The following is a 24,543-nucleotide window of genomic DNA, read 5'->3' as shown; positions in this document are numbered from 1 at the left end:
TTTGATTATTTCCTGCCTTCTACTCCTCCTGGGTGTATTTGCTTCTTTTTGTTCTAGAGCTTTTAGGTGTGCTGTCAAGCTGCTGACATATGCTCTTTCCTGTTTCTTTCTGCAGGCACTCAGCGCTATGAGTTTTCCTCTTAGCACAGCATTCATTTTGTCCCATAAGTTTGGGTATGTTGTATCTTCATTTTCATTAAATTCTAAAAAGTTTTTAATTTCTTTCTTTATTTCTTCCTTGACCAGGTTATCATTGAGTAGAGCATTGTTCAATTTCCACGTATATGTGGGCATTCTTCCCTTATTGTTATTGAACACCAGTTTTAGGCCGTGGTGGTCCGATAGCACGCATGGGATTATCTCTATCTTTCTGTACCTGTTGAGGCCCGTTTTTTGACCAATTATATGGTCAATTTTGGAGAAAGTACCATGAGGAGCTGAGAAGAAGGTATATCCTTTTGCTTTAGGATAGAATGTTCTATAAATATCCGTTAAGTCCATTTGGCTCATGACTTCTCTTAGTCTGTCGACATCACTGTTTAATTTCTGTTTACATGATCTGTCCATTGATGAGAGTGGTGTGTTGAAGTCTCCCACTATTATTGTGTGAGGTGCAATGTGTGTTTTGAGCTTTAGTAAGGTTTCTTTTACGTATGTAGGTGCCCTTGTATTTGGGGCATAGATATTTAGGATTGAGAGTTCATCTTGGTGGATTTTTCCTTTGATGAATATGAAGTGTCCTTCCTTATCTTTTTTGATGACTTTTAGTTGGAAATTGATTTTATTTGATATTAGAATGGCTACTCCAGCTTGCTTCTTCTGACCATTTGCTTGGAAAGTTGTTTTCCAGCCTTTCACTCTGAGGTAGTGTCTGTCTTTGTCTCTGAGGTGTGTTTCCTGTAGGCAGCAGAATGCAGGGTCCTCATTGCGTTGAGGCCATTGATATTGAGAGATATTAAGGAATAGTGATTATTGCTTCCCGTTATTTTCATATTTGGATGTGAGGTTATGTTTGTGTGCTTTCATTCTCTTTGTTTTGTTGCCAAGATGATTAGTTTCTTGCTTCTTCTAGGGTATAGCTTGCCTCCTTATGTTGGGCTTTACCATTTATTATCCTTTGTAGTGCTGGATTTGTAGAAAGATATTGTGTAAATTTGGTTTTGTCATGGAATATCTTGGTTTCTCCATCAATGTTAATTGAGAGTTTTGCTGGATACAGTAACCTGGGCTGGCATTTGTGTTCTCTTAGGGTCTGTATGACATCAGTCCAGGATCTTCTGGCCTTCATAGTTTCTGTCGAGAAGTCTGGTGTGATTCTGATAGGTCTCCCTTTATATGTTACTTGACCTTTTTCCCTTACTGCTTTTAATATTCTTTCTTTATTTTGTGCGTTTGGTGTTTTGACAATTATGTGACGGGAGGTGTTTCTTTTCTGGTCCAATCTATTTGGAGTTCTGTAGGCTTCTTGTATGTCTATGGGTATCTCTTTTTTTAGGTTAGGGAAGTTTTCTTCTATGATTTTGTTGAAGATATTTACTGGTCCTTTGAGCTGGGAGTCTTCACTCTCTTCTACACCTATTATCCTTAGGTTTGATCTTCTCATTGAGTCCTGGATTTCCTGTATGTTTTGGACCAGTAGCTTTTTCCGCTTTAAATTATCTTTGACAGTTGAGTCAATGATTTCTATGGAATCTTCTGCTCCTGAGATTCTCTCTTCCATCTCTTGAATTCTGTTGGTGAGGCTTGTATCTACAGCTCCTTGTCTCTTCTTTTGGTTTTCTATATCCAGGGTTGTTTCCATGTGTTCTTTCTTGATTGCTTCTATTTCCATTTTTAATTCCTTCAACTGTTTGATTGTGTTTTCCTGGAATTCTTTCAGGGATTTTTGCGATTCCTCTCTGTAGGCTTTTACTTGTTTTTTAATGTTTTCCTGTGCTTCCCTAAGTGTGTTCATGTCTTTCTTGAAGTCCTCCAGCATCATGATCAAATATGATTTTGTAACTAGATCTTGCTTTTCTGGTGTGTTTGGATATTCCATGTTTGTTTTGGTGGGAGAATTGGGCTCCAATGATGGCATGTAGTCTTGGTTTCTGTTGCTTGGGTTCCTGCGCTTGCCTCTCGCCATCAGATTATCTCTAGTGTTACTTTGTTCTGCTATTTCTGACAGTGGCTAGACTGTCCTATAAGCCTGTGTGACAGGAGTGCTGTAGACCTGTTTTCCTCTCTTTCAGTCAGTTATGGGGACAGAGTGTTCTCCTTTCTGGCGTGTAGTTTTTCTTCTCTACAGGTCTTCAGCTGTTCCTGTGGGCCTGTTTCTTGAGTTCACCAGGCAGCTTTCTTGCAGCAGAAAATTTGGTCTTACCTGTGGTCCCGAGGCTCAGGTTCACTCGTGGGGTGCTGCCCACGGGCTCTCTGCAGCGGCAGCAACCAGGAAGACCTGTGCCGCCCCTTCCGGGAACTTCAGTGCACCAGGGTTCCAGATGGTCTTTGGCTTTTTCCTCTGGCGTCCGAGATGTGTGTGCAGGGAGCAGTCACTTCTGGTTTCCCAGGCTTGTCTGCCTCTCTGAAGGTTTAGCTCTCCCTCCCACGGGATTTGGGTGCAGAGAACTGTTTATCCGATCTGTTTCTTTCAGGTTCCTGCGGTGTCTCAGGCACAGGGGTCCTGCCGCTCCTGGGCCCTTCCCCACGGGAGCCCAGAGGCCTTATACAGTTTGCTCTTGGGCCAGGGATGTGGGCAGGGGTGAGCAGAGTTGGTGGTCTCTTCCGCTCTGCAGCCTCAGGAGTGCCCACCTGACCAGGCGGTTGGGTCTCTCTCTCACCGGGTCTGGGGGCAGAGAGCTCCTGCGGGCCGGGATCCGCGGGTGTGGGACTTCCGGTAAACACAGAACGTGCCCGGTCCTAGAGAAATTCTTCTTTCCTGTGTCCCAAGCTCACCAGGCAGCTTTCTTGCAGCAGAAAATTTGGTCTTACCTGTGGTCCCGAGGCTCAGGTTCGCTCGTGGGGTGCTCCCCACGGGCTCTCTGCAGCGGCAGCAACCAGGAAGACCTGTGCCGCCCCTTCCGGGAGCTTCAGTGCACCAGGGTTCCAGATGGTCTTTGGCTTTTTCCTCTGGCGTCCGAGATGTGTGTGCAGGGAGCAGTCACTTCTGGTTTCCCAGGCTTGTCTGCCTCTCTGAAGGTTTAGCTCTCCCTCCCACGGGATTTGGGTGCAGAGAACTGTTTATCCGGTCTGTTTCTTTCTGCCCTGTATTTTCTTAAGGGAGTTATTTATGACCTTCTTAACATCCTCCATCGTCATGATAAAATGTGAACTTAAATCTAGATCTTTCTTTTCTGGTGTCTTTAGATATCCAATTTTTGCTTTGGTGGGAGATTTGGGCTCTGATGAACCCAAGTAGTCTTGATTTATGTTGTTTGATTTCCTGTGCTTCCCTCTAGCCATCAGGTTGCTCCTGAATTTAGCTTGTCTTGCTCTTTCTGACAGTGGCTTGACTTCCTGCTTTATTGTTTTTTTCTTTTTATTTTTACCCTGTTATGGGAACAGAGTATTCTGCTCTCATGTGTGCAGTTACTCCTCTCCACTGGCTTTAAGCTGTCCTTGTGGGCAGGAAGCAGAAGGAACTTCCCATATTTCTCCTAGGACCTTCTGTTTGGTGAGGTGGCATAGAAGGAACAAGGTGTTTTCCTATTGAGTCAGGAACTTGGCAGAGTGTAGACTCCTCTGTTTTCCCAGGAGTGTCTGCTTTACTGAAGGTCTAGTTCCCTACCCTCAGGATTTGGGGGCAGGGAGTTGTTTGACCAGTTCCTTTCAGATCCAGGCACAGTCTGGCACATGATACTCCTGCAGTTTTACTCATCTTATATTCCTGTGTCCAGAGGCACTGCTCTTTTGTCTTGGGCCAGAGATGTGGGAAATGGAGGGCAGAAGTGGCAGTCTCTGTGCCTTGTAGGCTCATTATTGCCCACACCCCTGGGTGATCAGCTCTCTCTCCCACAGCATCTGGGAGCAGGGAGCTCTAGGTCAGGAGTAGTAAAGCTCAGGAGCCAGCTAGAAACTGGAAGTGCCTTCTCCCAGAGGAGTTCTGTTTTTTCGTGTCCTGAGTCCACCAATCAGGTCACTTAGAGCAGAAAATTTTGATTCACCTCTGGTCTCAGTCCTGAAGACGCTCCTCGGGCTGACTTTCAGCTCTCTATGAGAGCTGCAACCAGAAATGTTCTGCCCCTACTGCTCCTAGGTCCCTATGCACAGGAGGCCGAGATGGAGCTAGGTGTTTGTTTTTTTTTTTCTTAAGTCAGGAATGTGAACAGAGTTCTCAGGGGTTTCTGCCCCTCTGATGGTCTATGTATTCCCCACCCCACAAGAAATTTGGGTGTAGGATGCGGTTTGGACCAGTTCAGATCCAGGTGCAGTTTGGACTGCAGGGCTCCTGCAGCTTGACTACTCCTATATTCATGTGTCCAGAGGCACTCTGCAGTTTCCTCTTCGGCTAGGGATGTGTGCACCGGTGGTCAGAAGTGGCAATCTTTCCTTCCCTATGGTCTCAGTATTGCCCACTCTTCTAGGTGATCAGCTCTCTGTCCCACAGAGTTTCCAAAGCTGTTTCAAATGTTAATTCCCTATCCTGTTCTCCAGTCTTTCCAATACTACTCCAAAGTGTGTTGGAGAAGACCCCTCTGGTCAAGGGGATGTAAAACAGGCCCCATCAGACAAAGAGGGCTGCAAAAGTTCTTGTCTTAAAGGTAATCTCAGTGATTTCTCATGTTCTACAAAAGGATTAAGTCCTGCCCCCTCTCCATATGAGACTTTACTACCTTTGCCAGCTGTCAAAGCAGGGCAGAGAGTTATGTCCATTCACAAAGATAGTCAAAGATGTCCTCCATCTCCACCAAAGTCCCTTCTGCAATCTGCTTCGGGTATAATGAGTTTGAAACCTGATTCTGCTGACTAAGGGGAATTCAGAGCTTCCCTATTAAACCAAGAGGAGCTTCAGAGTCCTCCAATAATAAAATTGGGCTTAATTCATCACTTATGGTCCAAGGGGTACAAAATACAGTCACAAATCCCCACGTGAACCTCATAAGACACGTACAAGACCAAGCAGAGACAAAACTTTCTGCATGTACACCATTAGATCAAGGACCATTGCCAGTTTCAGAAGGGGCTCTTGAGAGTTCCACACCCACTCAAGATGTGGAACAAAATTCTGAGTTCACTCAAGGGACTCTTCTTCCTTCTGCACATAAAAAATGTGATTTAGCACCCTCAACATCTCACCCAGTATTTCTAATGTCCCTATAAAACAGGGATTTATTCACATATCCTCTACCACCGAAAAGGATCCTCCTGACTTGTCATAAGGGCCAAAAGAGTCAAGTTTATCAGAAAACACAGTCAATGAACCATGCAGACTCCATATTTATACAATGTAGAGAGAAGATAAACCATTCCCTACCTCCTCAGTGGACTGGAGTCATTCTTTCCTGAAAGGAGAGGCTCCAAAATGTTCCACATATACATCAGAGATGCTAGAATTTCCCAAAGTTGACCAGTATTCCCTGAGTAATACTCTATCTTATAAAGAGACTGTGGGACAAGAAACATCTACAAAAGGAATTCTACCCACAGTCACATCTTTAGAAATGGCTTGTGGTTGTGACTCATGTACAAAAGATGTTCTAGGACATATTCCATCTGAAGAGAAGGTTACGGATCCAACCATATGTGAACGAGAATCGGGAAACATGGTAAGCAAACACCAGTGTCTGTAGGATCCTCGACATCTGAAGAAATGGAATCCTTGGATTCCATTTGTGCAAAAGAATGCATACAACCTCCGCAAATTTCACAGTAGGCTATAGGAACTTCCTTATCTCCTCAAGATCAGCCATCTTCCCCAACTAAAGAAGATGTTTCACACTCTTCCAAATGTGCACAAAGGGTTGTCAGTCCTTCTTTATACCCACAAGCAGACTCAGAACATCTGCCAAATACCCAAAAGGCTCTGGATTTTACCTAATCTTCTGAAGGTTCCTTGGAACCTGTTTTGTCTATCAAGAAGCCTAGGGATCCTGACACTTCTATACAAAAGTCTGTTTCCTCTTCTCCAGTGAAGAAATTTTTCATGGAACTTCCTCAATTACACAACAATATCTAGAAACATCCTTATCTGCTGCATGAAGCTCTAAGACATCTCACATATGTCCATGATGCTTTAGGAGAAGTCACATCTTCAGAAGTAGCTCTAATACCTAACCCCCATTCTGACATCACAGTCAGGATTTCTACACATATACACAGCACATTAAGACCTTCCTCATCTGAGAAGGATGTCTTAGGATCTACTGCATTTAAACACCATGCTTTACAACTATGCCCATCTACCCAAGTAGATTTATTTCACATGTCCACTCTGGGAAGAAATAGTAGACTATCTCCCTCTACCAAAGTCGACCACAGGCCTCCAGTTTCTAGAAACAAAGGGTTAAGATTTGATCCTACTGAAGGAGTCTTGAGAAATTTCTCCTCTAAGGAAGACAGTTTCAACTTTCTCCCTTCTGCTAAAAGGGAACTTGTGCCATCTTCTGTTCTCAAAGATACACCAAAAGCTACAACTACTCCTCAGTTTGGTCCCACACCTTCTCAATCTATCCAAAGGGCCTTGAAATTTTCCAAAACTGATGAAAAAATTTTGGAAAGTTTCCAATCCTTACAAGAGTATGCTGGACATTCCATATTTTCCCAAGATGCTCTCGTAATTCCTCCTCCAACCAAAAAGGTATGTTCACTGTCTGCCCTAGAGTTTCAGGGAATTTCTTCACCACTCTCGAGGGCTCCAGAAAGTGTTCTACATCCTCAAAGTAATTTGTCATTGTGGAAATTAGATTTCAAAAATACAAAAACTTTTTTATATATCCAACGGACTGAGGGAAAGCCCACACTGAAAAAAAAAATCAATTAGACATTGTGCCATTAACCAAAGTATATCAGAAAAATTCCATGTCTTCTAAAGCATCTAAAAAACAATCTGGTTCTAGCATTTTTCCTGGGAAACATTTACCATCAGCCAAAAAATCCCCAGGAACATCAAAATCTAAAAAGAAACTTTTCCATCTGCCCAAAGGTCTTTAGGATGTTCAGCAACTACTCCAAGAGCTCGGTTAACCTAGAGAAAGAAAGAACTAAAGCCATCCTACCAGGGTGTTTTCCCAAGAAACACATATTTCTTCTTTTCTATTATACCATGACAGAAGGCCATCTTCCTTCTCCCCATCTCTGATCTCTTCATCCTATTTGTCCTCCCTCCCAAATGGCTCTTTACTCTGAATTAGAGGCCAATTAGTAAACCATAGAAATATGGAAGGAATATCTGAGAGGCAGTGGCTGACATGACAACACTTGTGACATCACAGATGAAGCTAGGGCTCTCCACGATACCAGAGATTTTTCAGGCAGGGCCTAATGATGAAGTCACTGAGAACTGCCATGGCCTACCTGCCGAACAGCTTTCCTTACATTGACCAGATTTGGAGGTGGCCTCTCCAGGAGTGTCTCCTGTGACACAGTAGAAACCTTTACATGCTACATCTCTCTAAAGCTAGAGACTTCTCTCTGCTTCATTAGTGGTTACATGTTCTGAATGAAGAAAGTTAGTCAGGGGCTCGTCATTGTTAGAAATGATCTAGGAAAACGTAAGGAAGGAGATTCTTCTGTATATTAAATTTTTCTCAAGTCCAATCCTGTGACAATAAGTTCAATTACCTAGGTTTTCTCTGTTCCCCAGGTGCCAGTATTTTCCCTACAGACCTTTAATGAGTGAATATTGTGCTACATTTTCTGATTGTACATTAATTGACAGTGCACATTATATATATTCCTGCATGTGTACTCAAAAATTTCATTTTTTCCAATTCCATTTTTGCAATGAATTTAGCAACAAACATGGCCCAGCTATAGAGTGAATATAACAGTGTAAATATTGTGTACCTCTTTCAAATGATAAACTCCCAAATCCTTATTTTACCCAAAAATTACCAGACATTACTAAACATGGACTATAGAATGTGGTTCTGTAGTTCTATTAGATATCAGTTCTCTAATATTTACCTTCCTGTGGTCCCAGGGCAATACTTGAAGGTTTTGGATGTTTTACCATGATTCTTTCTTCAGACATTATATATATTCCTGAATATGTACTCAAAAATTCTGTTTTCCAATTGATTTTTTGCAATAATTTTGTCAACAAAGGGGGCACAGCTATAGAGTGAATATAAAAGTGTAAATATTGTGTACCTTCTTCAAATCATAATCTGCCAAATTCTTATTTTATCCAAAAATTACAAGACATCATTAAAGCAAAGGACAGCATGGGCTATAGAAATTTTTTTTTTAGTCCCAGTATATATCAGTTCTCTAATATCTACCTTCATGAGTTCCCAGGAAGAGACTTGAAAGATTTGGACGTTTTAGTATGATTCTTTCTTCAGGCCAAACAAGATTCAGGAGCATGTGCAGGATTAGGAATGGCTTGAGGTACAGTGAAACCTCAGCTTCATTAGATTCATAAGGACAGAAGAGAGTCTATTTGGCACTGCCACTTGTGGATTCTACTTTCTTGACCATGTTTCCAGGAATCCAGATAAAATTCCATCTAACCTCATATATATACATATACATATACATATCTACATATGTATATATGCATATATGTATATGTGTGTATGTATATGTATATGTATACGTGTGTATGTATATGTATATGTATATGTATATGTATATGTATATGTATATATATGTAATGTATATGTATATGTATATGTATATGTATATGTATATGTATATGTATATGTATATGTATATGTATATGTATATGTATATGTATATGTATATGTATATGTATATGTATATGTATATGTATATGATGTATATGATGTATATGATGTATATGTATATGTATATGATTTATATGATGTATATGATGTATATGATGTATATGATGTATATGATGTATATGATGTATATGATGTATATGATGTATATGATGTATATGATGTATAGATATAGATATAGATAGATACAGATACAGATATATATATATGTGTATATATATATATATATATATATATATATATATATATATATATATATCACCACCAAAAGTAGATAAGATTGATGAAGCTTCTAATTGCATGACTTGAAAAAACGGATATAGGTCTTTACTGAGAGACACAGCTAAAGCATATCAAATACAGAAGTGAATGGTAGTGGCAAACCAGTGAACTGAAAACACATCTCTGGTTGGTAGGTTTTGAGAAAGGATTACAAGAGCTGAAGGTGCTTTCAATGCGATAAGAAAATCAATGCCGACACCCGCGGATTCCGGCCCGCAGCAGCTTTCTGCCCCCAGACCCTGTGAGAGAGAGACCCAACCGCCTGTTCAGGTGGGCACTCCTGAGGCTGCAGAGCGGAAGAGACCACCAACTCTGCTCACCCCTGCCCACATCCCTGGCCCAAGAGGAAACTGTATGAGGCCTCTGGGATCCCGTGGGGGAGGGCCCAGGAGCGGCAGGACCCCTGTGCCTGAGACACCACCAGAACCAGAAAGAAACAGACCGGATAAACAGTTCTCTGCACCCAAATCCCGTGGGAGGGAGAGCTGAACCTTCAGTGAGGCAGACAAGCCTGGGAAACCAGAAGAGACTGCTCTCTGCACACACATCTCGGACGCCAGAGGAAAAAGCCAAAGACCATCTGGAACCTGGTGCACTGAAGCTCCTGGAAAAGGCGGCACAGGTCTTCCTGGTTGCTGCTGCTGCAGAGAGCCCGTGGGTAGCACCCCAGGAGCGAACTTGAGCCTCGGGACCACAGGTAAGACCAACTTTTCTGCTGCAAGAAAGCTGCCTGGTGAACTCAAGACACAGGCCCACAGGAACAGCTGAAGACCTGTAGAGAGGAAAAACCACACGCCGGAAAGTAGAACACTCTGTCCCCATAACTGAATGAAAGAGAGGAAAACAGGTCTACAGCACTCCTGACACACAGGCTTATAGGACAGTCTAGCCACTGTCAGAAATAGCAGAACAAAGTAACACTAGAGATAATCTGATGGCGAGAGGCAAGCGCAGGAACCCAAGCAACAGAAACCAAGACTACATGGCACCATCGGAGCCCAATTCTCCCATCAAAACAAACATGGAATATCCAAACACACCAGAAAAGCAAGATCTAGTTCCAAAATCATTTATGATCATGATGCTGGAGGACTTCAAGAAAGACATGAAGAACTCCCTTAGAGAACAAGTAGAAGCCTACAGAGAGGAATCACAAAAATGCCTGAAAGAATCGCAAAAATCCCTGAAAGAATTCCAGGAAAACATAAATAAACAAGTAGAAGCCCATAGAGAGGAGACACAAATATCCCTGAAAGAATTCCAGGAAAACATAAATAAACAAGTAGAAGCCCATAGAGAGGAGACACAAAAATCCCTGAAAGAATTCCAGGAAAACACAATCAAACAGTTGAAGGAATTAAAAATGGAAATAGAAGCAATCAAGAAAGAACACATGGAAACAACCCTGGATATAGAAAAACAAAAGAAGAGACAAGGAGCTGTAGATACAAGCTTCACCAACAGAATACAAGAGATGGAAGAGAGAATCTCAGGAGCAGAAGATTCCATAGAAGTCATTGACTCAACTGTCAAAGATAATGTAAAGCGGAAAAAGCTACTGGTCCAAAACATACAGGAAATCCAGGACTCAATGAGAAGATCAAACCTAGGGATAATAGGTATAGAAGAGAGTGAAGACTCCCAGCTCAAAGGACCAGTAAATATCTTCAACAAAATTATAGAAGAAAACTTCCCTAACCTAAAAAAAGAGATACCCATAGACATAAAGGAAGCCTACAGAACTCCAAATAGATTGGACCAGAAAAGAAACACCTCCCGTCACATAATTGTCAAAACACCAAACGCACAAAATAAAGAAAGAATATTAAAAGCAGTAAGGGAAAAAGGTCAAGTAACATATAAAGGGAGACCTATCAGAATCACACCAGACTTCTCGACAGAAACTATGAAGGCCAGAAGATCCTGGACTGATGTTATACATACCCTAAGAGAACACAAATCCCAGCCCATGTTACTGTATCCAGCAAAACTCTCAATTAACATTGATGGAGAAACCAAGATATTCCATGACAAAACCAAATTTACACAATATCTTTCCACAAATCCAGCACTACAAAGGATAATAAATGGTAAAGCCCAACATAAGGAGGCGAGCTATACCCTAGAAGAAGCAAGAAACTAATCGTCTTGGCAACAACACAAAGAGAATGAAAGCACACAAACATAACCTCTCATCCAAATATGAATATAACGGGAAGCAATAATCACTATTCCTTAATATATTTCAATATCAATGGCCTCAGCTCCCCAATAAAAAGACATAGATTAACAAACTGGATACACAACGAGGACCCTGCATTCTGCTGCCTACAGGAAACACACCTCAGAGACAAAGACAGACACTACCTCATAGTGAAAGGCTGGAAAACAACTTTCCAAGGAAATGGTCAGAAGAAGCAAGCTGGAGTAGCCATTCTAATATCAAATAAAATCAATTTCCAACTAAAAGTCATCAAAAAAGATAAGGAAGGACACTTCATATTCATCAAAGGAAAAATCCACCAAGATGAACTCTCAATCCTAAATATCTATGCCCCAAATACAAGGGCACCTACATACATAAAAGAAACCTTACTAAAGCTCAAAGCACACATTGCACCTCACACAATAATAGTGGGAGATTTCAACACACCACTCTCATCAATGGACAGATCATGTAAACAGAAATTAAACAGTGATGTCGACAGACTAAGAGAAGTCATGAGCCAAATGGACTTAACGGATATTTATAGAACATTCTATCCTAAAGCAAAAGGATATACCTTCTTCTCAGCTCCTCATGGTACTTTCTCCAAAATTGACCATATAATTGGTCAAAAAACGGGCCTCAACAGGTACAGAAAGATAGAAATAATCCCATGCGTGCTATCGGACCACCACGGCCTAAAACTGGTGTTCAATAACAATAAGGGAAGAATGCCCACATATACGTGGAAATTGAACAATGCTCTACTCAATGATAACCTGGTCAAGGAAGAAATAAAGAAAGAAATTAAAAACTTTTTAGAATTTAATGAAAATGAAGGTACAACATACCCAAACTTATGGGACACAATGAAAGCTGTGCGAAGAGGAAAACTCATAGGGCTGAGTGCCTGCAGAAAGAAACAGGAAAGAGCATATGTCAGCAGCTTTACAGCACACCTAAAAGCAGAACAAAAAGAAGCAAATAAACCCAGGAGGAGTAGAAGGCAGGAAATAATCAAACTCAGAGCTGAAATCAACCAAGTAGAAACAAAAAGGACCATAGAAAGAATCAACAGATCCAAAAGTTGGTTCTTTGAGAAAATCAACAAGATAGATAAACCCTTAGCCAGACTAACAAGAGGACACAAAGAGTGCGTCCAAATTAACAAAATCAGAAATGAAAAGGGAGACATAACTACAGATTCAGAGGAAATTCAAAAAATCATCAGATCTTACTATTAAAAACCTATATTCAACAAAACTTGAAAATCTTCAGGAAATGGACAATTTCCTAGACAGATACCAGGTATCGAAGTTAAATCAGGAACAGATAAACCAGTTAAACAACCCCATAACTCCTAAGGGAATAGAAGCAGTCATTAAAGGTCTCCCAAACAAAAAGAGCCCAGGTCCAGATGGGTTTAGTGCAGAATTCTATCAAACCTTCATAGAAGACCTCATACCAATATTATCCAAACTATTGCACAAAATTGAAACAGATGGAGCACTACCGAATTCCTTCTACGAAGCCACAATTACTCTTATACCTAAACCACACAAAGACACAACAAAGAAAGAGAACTTCAGACCAATTTCCCTTATGAATATCGATGCAAAAATATTCAATAAAATTCTGGCAAAGCGAATTCAAGAGCACATCAAAACAATAATCCACCATGATCAAGTAGGCTTCATCCCAGGCATGCAGGGATGGTTTAATATACGGAAAACCATCAATGTGATCCATTATATAAACAAACTGAAAGAACAGAACCACATGATCATTTCATTAGATGCTGAGAAAGCATTTGACAAAATTCAACACCCCTTCATGAGAAAAGTCCTGGAAAGAATAGGAATTCAAGGCCCATACCTAAACATCGTAAAAGCCATATACAGCAAACCAGTTGCTAACATTAAACTAAATGGAGAGAAACTTGAAGCAATCCAATTAAAATCAGGGACTAAACAAGGCTGCCCACTCTCTCCCTACTTATTCAATATAATTCTTGAAGTTCTAGCCAGAGCAATCAGACAACAAAAGGAGATCAAGGGGATACAGATCGGAAAAGAAGAGGTCAAAATATCACTATTTGCAGATGACATGATAGTATATTTAAGTGATCCCAAAAGTTCCACCAGAGAACTACTAAAGCTGATAAACAACTTCAGCAAAGTGGCTGGTTATAAAATTAACTCAAATAAATCAGTTGCCTTCTTCTATACAAAAGAGAAACAAGCCGAGAAAGTAATTAGGGAAATGACACCCTTCATAATAGACCCAAATAATATAAAGTACCTCGGTGTGACTTTAACCAAGCAAGTAAAAGATCTGTACAATAAGAACTTCAAGACACTGAGGAAAGAAATTGAAGAAGACCTCAGAAGATGGAAAGATCTCCCATGCTCATGGATTGGCAGGATTAATTTAGTAAAAATGGCCATTTTACCAAAAGCAATCTACAGATTCAATGCAATCCCCATCAAAATACCAATCCAATTCTTTAAAGACTTAGACAGAACAATTTGCAAATTCATCTGGAATAACAAAAAACCCAGGATAGCTAAAGCTATTCTCAACAATAAAAGGACTTCAGGGGGAATCACTATCCCTGAACTCAAGCAGTATTACAGAGCAATAGTGATAAAAACTGCATGGTATTGGTACAGAGACAGACAGATAGGCCAATGGAATAGAATTGAAGACCCAGAAATGAACCCACACACCTATGGTCACTTGATTTTTGACAAAGGAGCCAAAACCATCCAATGGAAAAAAGATAGCATTTTCAGCAAATGGTGCTGGTTCAACTGGAGAGCAACATGTAGAAGAATGCAGATCGAACCATCCTTATCACCCTGTACAAAGCTTAAGTCCAAGTGGATGAAGGACCTCCACATCAAACCAGACACACTCAAACTAATAGAAGAAAAAATAGGGAAGCATCTGGAACACATGAGCACTGGAAACAATTTCCTGAACAAAACACCAATGGCTTATGCTCTAAGATCAAGAATCGACAAATAGGATCTAATAAAACGGCAAAGCTTCTGTAAGGCAAAGGACACTGTGGTTAGGACAAAACGGCAACCAACAGATTGGGAAAAGATCTTTACCAATCCTACAACAGATAGAGTCCTTATATCCAATATATACAAAGAATTCAAGAAGTTAGACCGCAGGGAAACAAATAACCCTACTAAAAAATGGGGTTCAGAGCTAAACAAAGAATTCACAGCTGAGGAATGCCGAATGGCTGAGAAACACCTAAAGAAATGTTCAACATCTTTAGTCATAAGGGAAATGCAAATCAAAACAACCCTGAGATTTCACCTCACACCAGTGAGAATGGCTAAGATCAAAAACTCAGGTGACAGCAGATGCTGGCGAGGATGTGGAGAAAGAGGAACACTCCTCCATTTTTGGTGGGATTGCAGACTGATAAAACCATTCTGGAAATCAGTCTGGAGGTTCCTCAGAAAATTGGACATTGAACTGCCTGAGGATCCAGCTATACCACTCTTGGGCATATACCCAAAAGATGCCTCAACATATAAAAGAGACACGTGCTCCACTATGTTCATTGCAGCCTTATTTATAATAGCCAGAAAATGGAAAGAACCCAGATGCCCTTCAACAGAGGAATGGATACAGAAAATGTGGTACATCTACACAATTGAATATTACTCAGCTATCAAAATCAACGAGTTTATGAAATTCGTAGGCAAATGGTTGGAACTGGAAAATATCATCCTGAGTGAGCTAACCCAATACAGATAGACGTACATGGTATGCACTCATTGATAAGTGGCTATTAGCCCAAATGCTTGAATTACCCTAGATCCCTAGAACAAACCAAACTCAAGACGGATGATCAAAATGTGAATGCTTCACTCCTTCTTTAAATGAGGAAAAAGAATACCCTTGGAAGGGAAGGGAGAGGCAAAGATTAAAACAGACACAGAAGGAATACCCATTCAGAGCCTGCCCCACATGTGGCCCATATATATACAGCCACCCAATTGGACAAGATGGATGAAGCAAAGAAGTGCAGACCAACAGGAGCCGGATGTAGATCGCTCCTGAGAGACACAGCCAGAATACAGCAAATACAGAGGCGAATGCCAGCAGCAAACCACTGAACTGAGAATAGGTCCTCCATTGAAGGAATCAGAGAAAGAACTGGAAGAGCTTGAAGGGGCTCGAGACCCCAAAAGTACAACAATGTCAAGCAACCAGATCTTCCAGGGACTAAGGCACTACCTAAATACTATACATGGACTGACCCTAGACTCTGACCCCGTAGGTAGCAATGAATATCCTAGTAAGAGCACCAGTGGAAGGGGAAGCCCTGGGTCCTGCTAAGACTGAACCCCCAGTGAACTAGACTATGGGAGGAGGGCGGCAAAGGGGGGAGGGTAGGGAGGGGGGCACCCATAAGGAAGGGGAGGGGGGAGGGGGACTTTTGCCCGGAAACCGGGAAAGGGAATAACACTTGAAATGTATATAAGAAATACTCAAGTTAATAAAAAAAAAGAAAGAAAAGTAGGGAAATAAATACCACAAAACAAACAAACAAACAAACAAAAAAAATAAAGAAAATCAATGCCAACGAAACAGAGTTTTCTGGTACTATATGGATATTGAAAGATTGTACATGGATAGCCCTATGGCTCGAACTGCATATGTAGCAGAGACTGGTTTTGTTCGGCCCCAATGGAAGGAGATGCCCTTGGTCTAAATGAGGTTTTATTACCAATTCAAGGGAATGTCAAAATGCAGTAAGAGTGATTATACAAAAAAGGTAGGGGGACCGGTTAGGGATCTTATGGGCAGGAAACAGGGAAAGGCAAAAATATTTGAAATGTAAATATGGACAAATCAAATTAATAAAGCAAAAAAATGCTAAAAAATAAAAAAAAATAAATAAGTTAAAGATAAAAAAACTGCCATTTAAACACATATTGACTGAGAAATCTAAGGGGTCACGATCAGGAGTCAGAGAAATATTATTGAAAAGACTGATATGATGAACTAGAAACATGTCTCACTCCCAAATACCAGTATCAGACACAAACTGAACTAAGGTTATCCAAATAATCGAGGAGTTTATTCTGAGATAAGGACATAATACTTGTCTTTCACTTCTTCCTTAGGACTTTTTTCTTTTGGGCAAAAAAATAAAAGCCATGAGCTCTAAGGAAAAGGTCAGCCCCCTTCCCAACAAATGGCTTTTGTTATAAAGATATTAATGATATAAACTCCCTGACTTACAGGAATCACTAGAAGCAGGGAAGTCCAGATTCTTCTGACCGAGTCTGAACACCTGATCCCATATGTGGAAGGCTCAGATCAATTCTATCTCTTCAACTTACCTACTCAACTCCTACCAAAGACTCAGTGAAATTTTCCAGGGTCGACATATTTCTTCATTTTTTTTCTACCAAGACAGAAGGCCATCTTTGTTCTCCCCATCGCTGAGCTCTTCACCCTCTTTGTTCTCATTCCCAAATTGCTGTTTGCTCTGAACTAGAGGCCAATTAGTTAACCCTATAGGTATTGAAAGAATATCTGAGAGGTATTTGCAGACACAACAAAACTTGTGACATCACAGGAGAAGGTAGGGCTCTCCAGGACACAAGTGATTTTTCAGGGAGGGCCTAATTATGATGTAACTGAGAATTGCCATGGCCTACTGCTGAGCAGCTTTCCTTACATTGCCAAGATTAGAGGGTGTCTTTTCCAGGAGTGTGTCTTTTGAAACAGTGGAAATCTTTACATACTCCATCTCCATAAAGAAAGAGACCTCTCTTTGCATCATTAGTGGTTACATGCACTGAATGGTGAAAATTAGTTAGGGGCTTGGCATGGGTAGAAAAGAACTAGGAACTTGGAGTGGAGGAGAATCTTCTGGATAATAATTTTATTCACTGGACCATTCCTGTGAAAGACAATTCAATTTCCTAGGGGTTTTCTGTTTCTCAAAGGGCAGTATTCTCCCAACAGACCTTTAATTGAAAGAATATTGTATTACATTTTCTTACTGTACATTCCTTGATAGTGGACTTTACATATATTCCTGAATGTGTATTCAAAAATTCTGTTTTCCAGTTCAATTTTTTGCAATGATTTTGGCTTCAAAGAAGGCCCAGCTTTAGATTGAATATAAGTTTAAAATTGTGTATCTACTTCAAATGATAAACTCCCAAATCCTCATTTTATCCAAAATTTTTCAGACATCAGTAAAGCAAAGGACAACATGGACTACAGAATGTGGTTCTGTAGTCCCATTAGATATCAGTTCTCAAAAATGTATCTTCCTGTGTTCCCATGGCCAGACTTGAGGGTTTTTGATGTTCTACCATGATCTTACTTCAGGCCAAACATAAGATTCAGGAGGATGTACAGGGAGAGGAATGGCTTGAGGTCCAGAGAAACCTCAAGTTCAATAGGTTCATAAGAACAGGAGGTAGTCTATTTGGCATTGTCATTTGTGGATTCTACATTCTTGACAAAGTTATGCAGAATCCATGTTAACATTCCACCTACCCTCATAGTTGTAGGAGAAACCAAAAGTGTGTTTGTGTGTATATATATATATATATATATATATATATATATGCCACCAAAACTAGAGAAGATTGATGAAGCTAAGAAGTGCATTCTGCCAGGAACCAGATGTAGATATTTCCTGAAAGACATATCTAGAGCCGGTCAACTATATACAAGAATGCTAGTGGCAAACAGTGTACTGAAAACAGACCCCTTGTTGGAAGATTTTGAAAAAGGATTACAAGAGCTGAAGGTGCTTTCAACACCATGAAAACAACAATGCCAAAAAACTAGATCTTTCTGGTACTAGACCAATATTCAAAGAATGTGCATTGACAGACCTATGGTTACAACTGCATATGTGGCTGAGGATGGCCTTGTTGTGCACCAATGGAAGGATAAGCCCTTGGTCCTCCCTAGGATTCTCTCCTAGTTCAAGGGCATGCCAAGTGGACTTAAGGGGGATTAAAGGAAGGACTTAAGGGGGATTAGGGGAAGGGAAAGGGTAGGGATCTTATGGGCAGGAAACTGGGAAAGGAAAAAAAACATTTTAAATGTAAATATAGAAACATCCAGTTAAAAAAGCAATAAAATTTGCTAAAAAATAAAAAAAATGGAAGAAATTGAAGAAAAGAGAACTGCCAGATAATCACATCCATTAACTCGGAAATCTAGAGGATCACTGTCAGGGAAGGGTAGTAGAGTAATACTAGTGAAAGACTGAGATGGTGAAGTCTCAACTAGAAGCACTTCTCTCTCCCAGATATCAGTGTCAGACACAAACTGCACTATAGGAATCCAAAGCATGGAGCACTTTATACCGAGCTTAGGACACAATGCTTATATTTCCATTATTCCTTAGGACATTTTCTTCTGGGCAAAAAGAACAAAAGCCATGAGTTCTCAAGAAAACTATTGTACCCTTCCCAACACTCAGATTTGGGATAAACAAGTTAATGTTATAAACTCTCTGACATCCAGGAACCATAACCAGCAGGGAAGTCCAGCTGCTGAGAGGCTCCCAGCTCCTGATTCCCATATGAGGAAGGCTCTGATCAATGTTATCTTTTCATCAAACCAACTAAACCCTACACAAGATTCACTGAGCTTTACCATGGACAAGATATTTCTTCATTTTTTTTTATACCAATGCAGAAGGCCAGCTTCTTCTCCCCATCTCTGATATCTTCATCCTCTTTCTTCTCCCTCCCAAATGGCTGTTTGCTCTGAATCAAAGGCCATTTAGTAAACCCTAGAGGTAATGAATGAATATCTGAGAGGCAGTTGCTTTCACGACAACACCTGTAACATCACAGAAGAAGCTAGAGCCCTCCAGGATACAAGAGATTTTTCCAGGAGGTCCTAATGATGATGTCACTGAGACCTGCCATGGCCTACCTGCAAAACATCTTGAGCAGGTATGTTGACTGAAGGCAGCCGAAAAAAAAAAAATACTAAATGTATGACATCGCAGTTGTGATGATCATTCATTAATTAGACCCGTTACCATAGAGATGTCTTATTCAGGGGAATGTATGGATGATAAAGCAGTAAATGGCCCTGAATTAAGAACCAGATGCCTGGTAAAGTTTCACGTTATTCACCCCCATGTTGTATGGGCCCGGAGCGAGAAGAGGGGGACTAGTGGGCAGGTTGTTGATTTTGCAGAGAATGATAGAAATAGAAACCAATTGGGGTAGGTAATAGTATTATTGAAGAGAAAGGTTTATGACTTTTATGGTGTATGTCTGATAACACAAATATGTCCATAAATCATTATTTTAATGTATTTGAGAATATTCATGTTAATATGCAATGAAGTTAAAGTTGGGTTTTATGTCTTAATTCATTAATTTAAATTACATTTTTATATGATAGGGGAATATATATTAATGTATGATATACATTAATTTTGTAATGTTCTAGATTATTTAATGTACAATATAAACCTGACGTCTGTCTTAGACATATCCTGCCATGCCGTTCAATGTAGGTAGTTATAATATACATTGTTACTGGCAATTCATAGAGTTCTGTGGACCCAAGACAGGTAGCCTGGTCAAGCTGAATTACCAGAAAACTGCCAATTGTTTCTGAAAGAATGATCTTTCCTTCTCCTGTTCACTACCAACCTGTGATTCAAGGTATCCATTTGATTCTTTTGCATGCTCACATCTTATTTATACTGTGAAGTCTCAGGTAGCAGGTCAGTATGATCATGGGTTTTAGGGACACTTGTTGGGAATCCAGGTCAGTGATCTTGTTACCTTTAGTCACAAGGCAGACATCTCTTTGATGTCCATAGTAGTAAGCCTAGCAGATCATAGGGGAATCCAAATATTCTCTTGGAGAGCCAAGACCTTCTCTAAATTCTTAATGTCCTTTACTCAGCAAAAAGGACAATTTTGTCTCTGTATTATAAAAAAGACATGTGGAGTATCCAAAGCATAATGTCTGTGGATGTACAAGATGACAGGTTTCCCCTTTCCTTATTTGACATCCTGAGTCAGAGTGATAAATCAGTTCTCTTCTCTGGGCCTAGGTACCTGGCCCTAAGGCTTCCGTGAAATAATTTCAATAACAGTAACTATTGAAGCTACTCGATACCTTGCTCAATGTTTAATGAAAATACTACCAACTGTGCTGACTATTGCATTAGTGTCTTTCTTGGGATGGGGTTTTGCAGTAATCCATTAGGTCTGTCTAGATAAATTGGACCATTGTTGTTACCTTGGACAGTCAGTGATGAGCATCTGTGGGTCTACACCACACAACAGGGTAACAGGATTTATGTCAAGTGGGTCTTCTTAACTACACTCCAGGATGGTGCAGGAATAGTATCTGTAAGTGTGCAACAGGGACATACAGAAGCCAGGGTCTCATGAATACACTTGGGAGAAAATAGGGAGGCAAATTTTAAAACAGGGGCAGAAGGAACACCCATTCAGTGCCTGCCCCACATGTGGCCCATATATATACAGCCACCAAACTAGATAAGATGGATGAAGCAGCAAAGAAGTGCAGGCTGACAGGAACTGGATATAGATCTCTCCTGAGAGACACAGCCAGAATACAGGAAATGCATAGGTGACTGCCAGCAGCAAACCACTGAACTGAAAACAGGGCCCCAGTTGAAGGAATCAGAGAAAGCACTGAAAGAGCTGGAATGGGCTCAAGACCCCATATGAACAACAATGCCAAACAACTAGAGCTCCCAGGGACTAAGCCAATACCTAAAGACTATACTTGGACTGACCCTGGCTTCAAACTCATAGGGACAATGAATAGCCTAGTAAGAGCACCAGTGGAAGGGAAAGCCCTTGATCCTGCCAAGACTGAACCCCCAGTGAATGTTATTGTTGGGGGAGGGTGGTAATTGGGGGTAGGTTGGCAAGGGGAACACAAATATAGAAAGGGAGGGGGAGGGGTTGGGGGATGTTAGCCCGGAAACCAGGAAGGGGAATAGCAATCGAAATGTAAATAAGAAATAATCAAGTTAATATAGATGAGAAAAATAATAGAAGCCAGATTGTGGTGTTCCTTGTAGAAAGACTTCAACTCTCTTGTCTGATAGGAGTATAAAATGCTGACACAGAATTAACTACCTTGCTTCTTTCACAGAAGAGGGGCAGCTAATATAGCCTTTAGACAAGTGATCATTCCTGAGGCTACAAGGTCCAGTTGTTTAGAGAGATGCACACATGGTGTTTTCACGGCCCTAAAATGTTCATGTAAATCCTTCATGCAGTGTCTTTTCATGTGTTTCGTGAAAAAAAAAAAGATGGAAACATTCTGAGGAACCTTGAAATTCTAGGAGTTAAACCACAATGAACTATCAAGTATCAAACTCCATACCATCTGTCTCCACGCAGATTAGGTTCTAGTATCCCCATGTGTTCTGGGGTATCTAGGATTTGCTGTTTCTCCAAAACCCTGGTATCCAGGCAGAGCAATACCCACACACACAAATAATCTCTCAAATCTGTCTAGTACCTCCGGAGTTGAGAACAGTGGGATTACATCAACCATTCTATGATACAGGTTCCTTTTGCCTCCCCCAGATTTTTGCCAATATTGTTGTCCTCCTAATATAGAAATGTGAACATTCCTAGCTCACCCTTGCTAGCTAAGTGATTATAACTCTTGGACCAGTGCCTCAGTGTCCCTTGTTCAATTATATTGAGCTTCAGGAGAGAGGAGGAGGTTATCTCTCTGTTGTAAGGGTGAAACTTCTGAGGCCATCAACAGACAGGACTGAAGAATTTTGAAATCCATGAAAGAATAGGGTCTAAGGTATTTGCCCACTTTAACTCATTCTGAAATGGTCATTCAAATGTTAATTTTATCTCCTTTGCAAAAAGCACCTGAAGAATACATCTTCCAAGAACAAGAAAATCTACATACTTTACTGGAGATTCAGACTTCTGAGTGTATATGAGATCGGAACTATGGGGTTGGTAGTCTCTACCCTCTATTGCCAGTCCCTCATATCTTGGATAGTTCATATGATAAATAGCCCAGTTTCTTCTCAAGTAATGACAACAACTCCAGTGAGACTGTGAGGATATCAGGATGCCCATCTCTTTCAGTTGGTAATATAGACTGTATCTCTCCCTTTGCTTCCAGAGTGTGCATTATTTAATCTACATATGCACAAATGATCTGGTTAGTTGAATAATTATGGGATTATGTTTTAGGGACAGGTATGGGAAGATAGATTCTCCCAATATACCTAGGATTCTTCACTACTAATCTGAAACTACAAGTGTGAGTTTTAGTCCAACTATCTTTTTAATACGTTTCAGGACTTTCACAAAGAAGATATTCTTTTGGTAAACAGAAAAAAGGTTAACTTTGTTAGTATATGTAAGTCGAACTGTGTCTAATTTTTCAAAAAGATGATGGTTGCTTTCTGTTTATGCAAGAGGCCTCTTGCCAGAAGGAAACAGGAAGAAGGGGGCAATGAGACATGATTAATAACAGGTGAGTTATTATCCCCTTGCCTATGTCAATGGCATGTTTGCTGCTTCAGAGACATTAAGGGAGTTTTCCTTTTGCTACCGTGAATGGTACCTTTTGATCAGGTAATTGTCACAGTACATTATTGAAGACTGAATATGTAGATCCAGTGACCATTATGAAATCAATTGCTTTGTCACAATTTTAAGTTTTACTATAGATTCTTGGAGTACAGTAGCCTGGGTGCCATCACTGTCCTAACTGTAGGACTTGCTGTACCTTTTACTTCCAATTACAGAACTTATTTTCCAATGTTCACTTTATTTTCAAGAGGTATATTGGTCTTTCTCCATGGGTTGCTTGCTCGCTTCTAGCCCTTTTCATGTTTGTTTTAACAGACTTTATTATTATTCAGATTTACTCTTCTGCTTACCGCTTATGGCCTTCTTTTTTTTTTTTTTTTGAGTACATTTAGTTTATTGTAAAAAGTGATGGAGGGGGAGAAAATAAATGATACGAAATATTCATAATATTAACATATAAACGTTCCATTATTATTTCACTTTTGGTACATCCACATTGTTTATGTTGTCTACAATGACAACAAAGAAGCAAATTCACAAATCTAATAGCATTAGATATCAGCATTCAGCTTTCATATTCTACATGATCTTTGAAGAATCTGCTCCCATGCTCCTCAAAATCATTTTGTTCACTCCAGTCCCCTGAATTATGAGATCATTCATGGCAATTGTAACAACAGAAGAGTGAGACAAGAAGGAAAAAAAATGCATGACCCCTGTGTTATCCCTTACATCATTGTCCTGGACTCAACAACCTATCACATCCTTCAGCATTTACCATCCATATCAAGTCACACAACTACATTTGAAAGCTGAGACTATACTTCCCATGTATAAGCAATGATGGTATATGACACAGCCCATCCTTCCATGTGAAAAACATGCAGGTTTACTCCTTTTCTGCATAAAATCACACTCAACAGTTCTTTCCTTAGCTTTTATTTGCCTATGAATTCTTGCTAGGAAAAGATATTAAACTACCACATTCAGCATGCTCCTTTGAGAATTTTGTCTTCCTCTGCAGAATGTTTAAGAAACCTTTTCTATCTTAAAAGTTTGGTCAATAAAATTGCCATTATTCCTTTCATTAAAAATCCCAGTCACCTATTCTTATTATTGTTTATTGCTATTTTTACTATTTTTATTAATACTTATTAGTATATACTTTAGAAGTAAGTCCTACCAAGCTCTTGAAGACTTTTATCCTAACAAGACTTAAAGCTATATGTTATACAACAAGCCATTCCAGGACTTAGCACCTTAAACTACTGAACACTTTCTGACAGCCTCGGGTACAAAGCAGGACAACAACTGTAATGTCTCTACCCCCGTTAGCTTCATCTGTTCTGAGGTCTGTTGCTAAAAGCAATCGGAAGGTCAGACAGGATGCAAGCAGAAGAAAAATAAACTTATTTATTTGACAAAGGAGATTCAGTGACAGTTATCAAAATAAAAACAAAGAAAAACCTGCTTATTCTGCTTCCCAACATAGAGTGGATGGAAAAAAAATGCCTTTTTAAAAATATCATATATGTTTTTAACTTCTTTTTTTTAGCATGCCATTTCTTTTCTT

This window comes from Rattus norvegicus, chromosome Y (genome assembly GCF_021556685.1).
Source record: "Rattus norvegicus strain SHRSP/BbbUtx chromosome Y, alternate assembly SHRSP_T2T, whole genome shotgun sequence".
NCBI classification, from domain to species: Eukaryota; Metazoa; Chordata; class Mammalia; order Rodentia; family Muridae; genus Rattus; species Rattus norvegicus.
Note: the sequence above shows the minus strand (reverse complement) of the source record.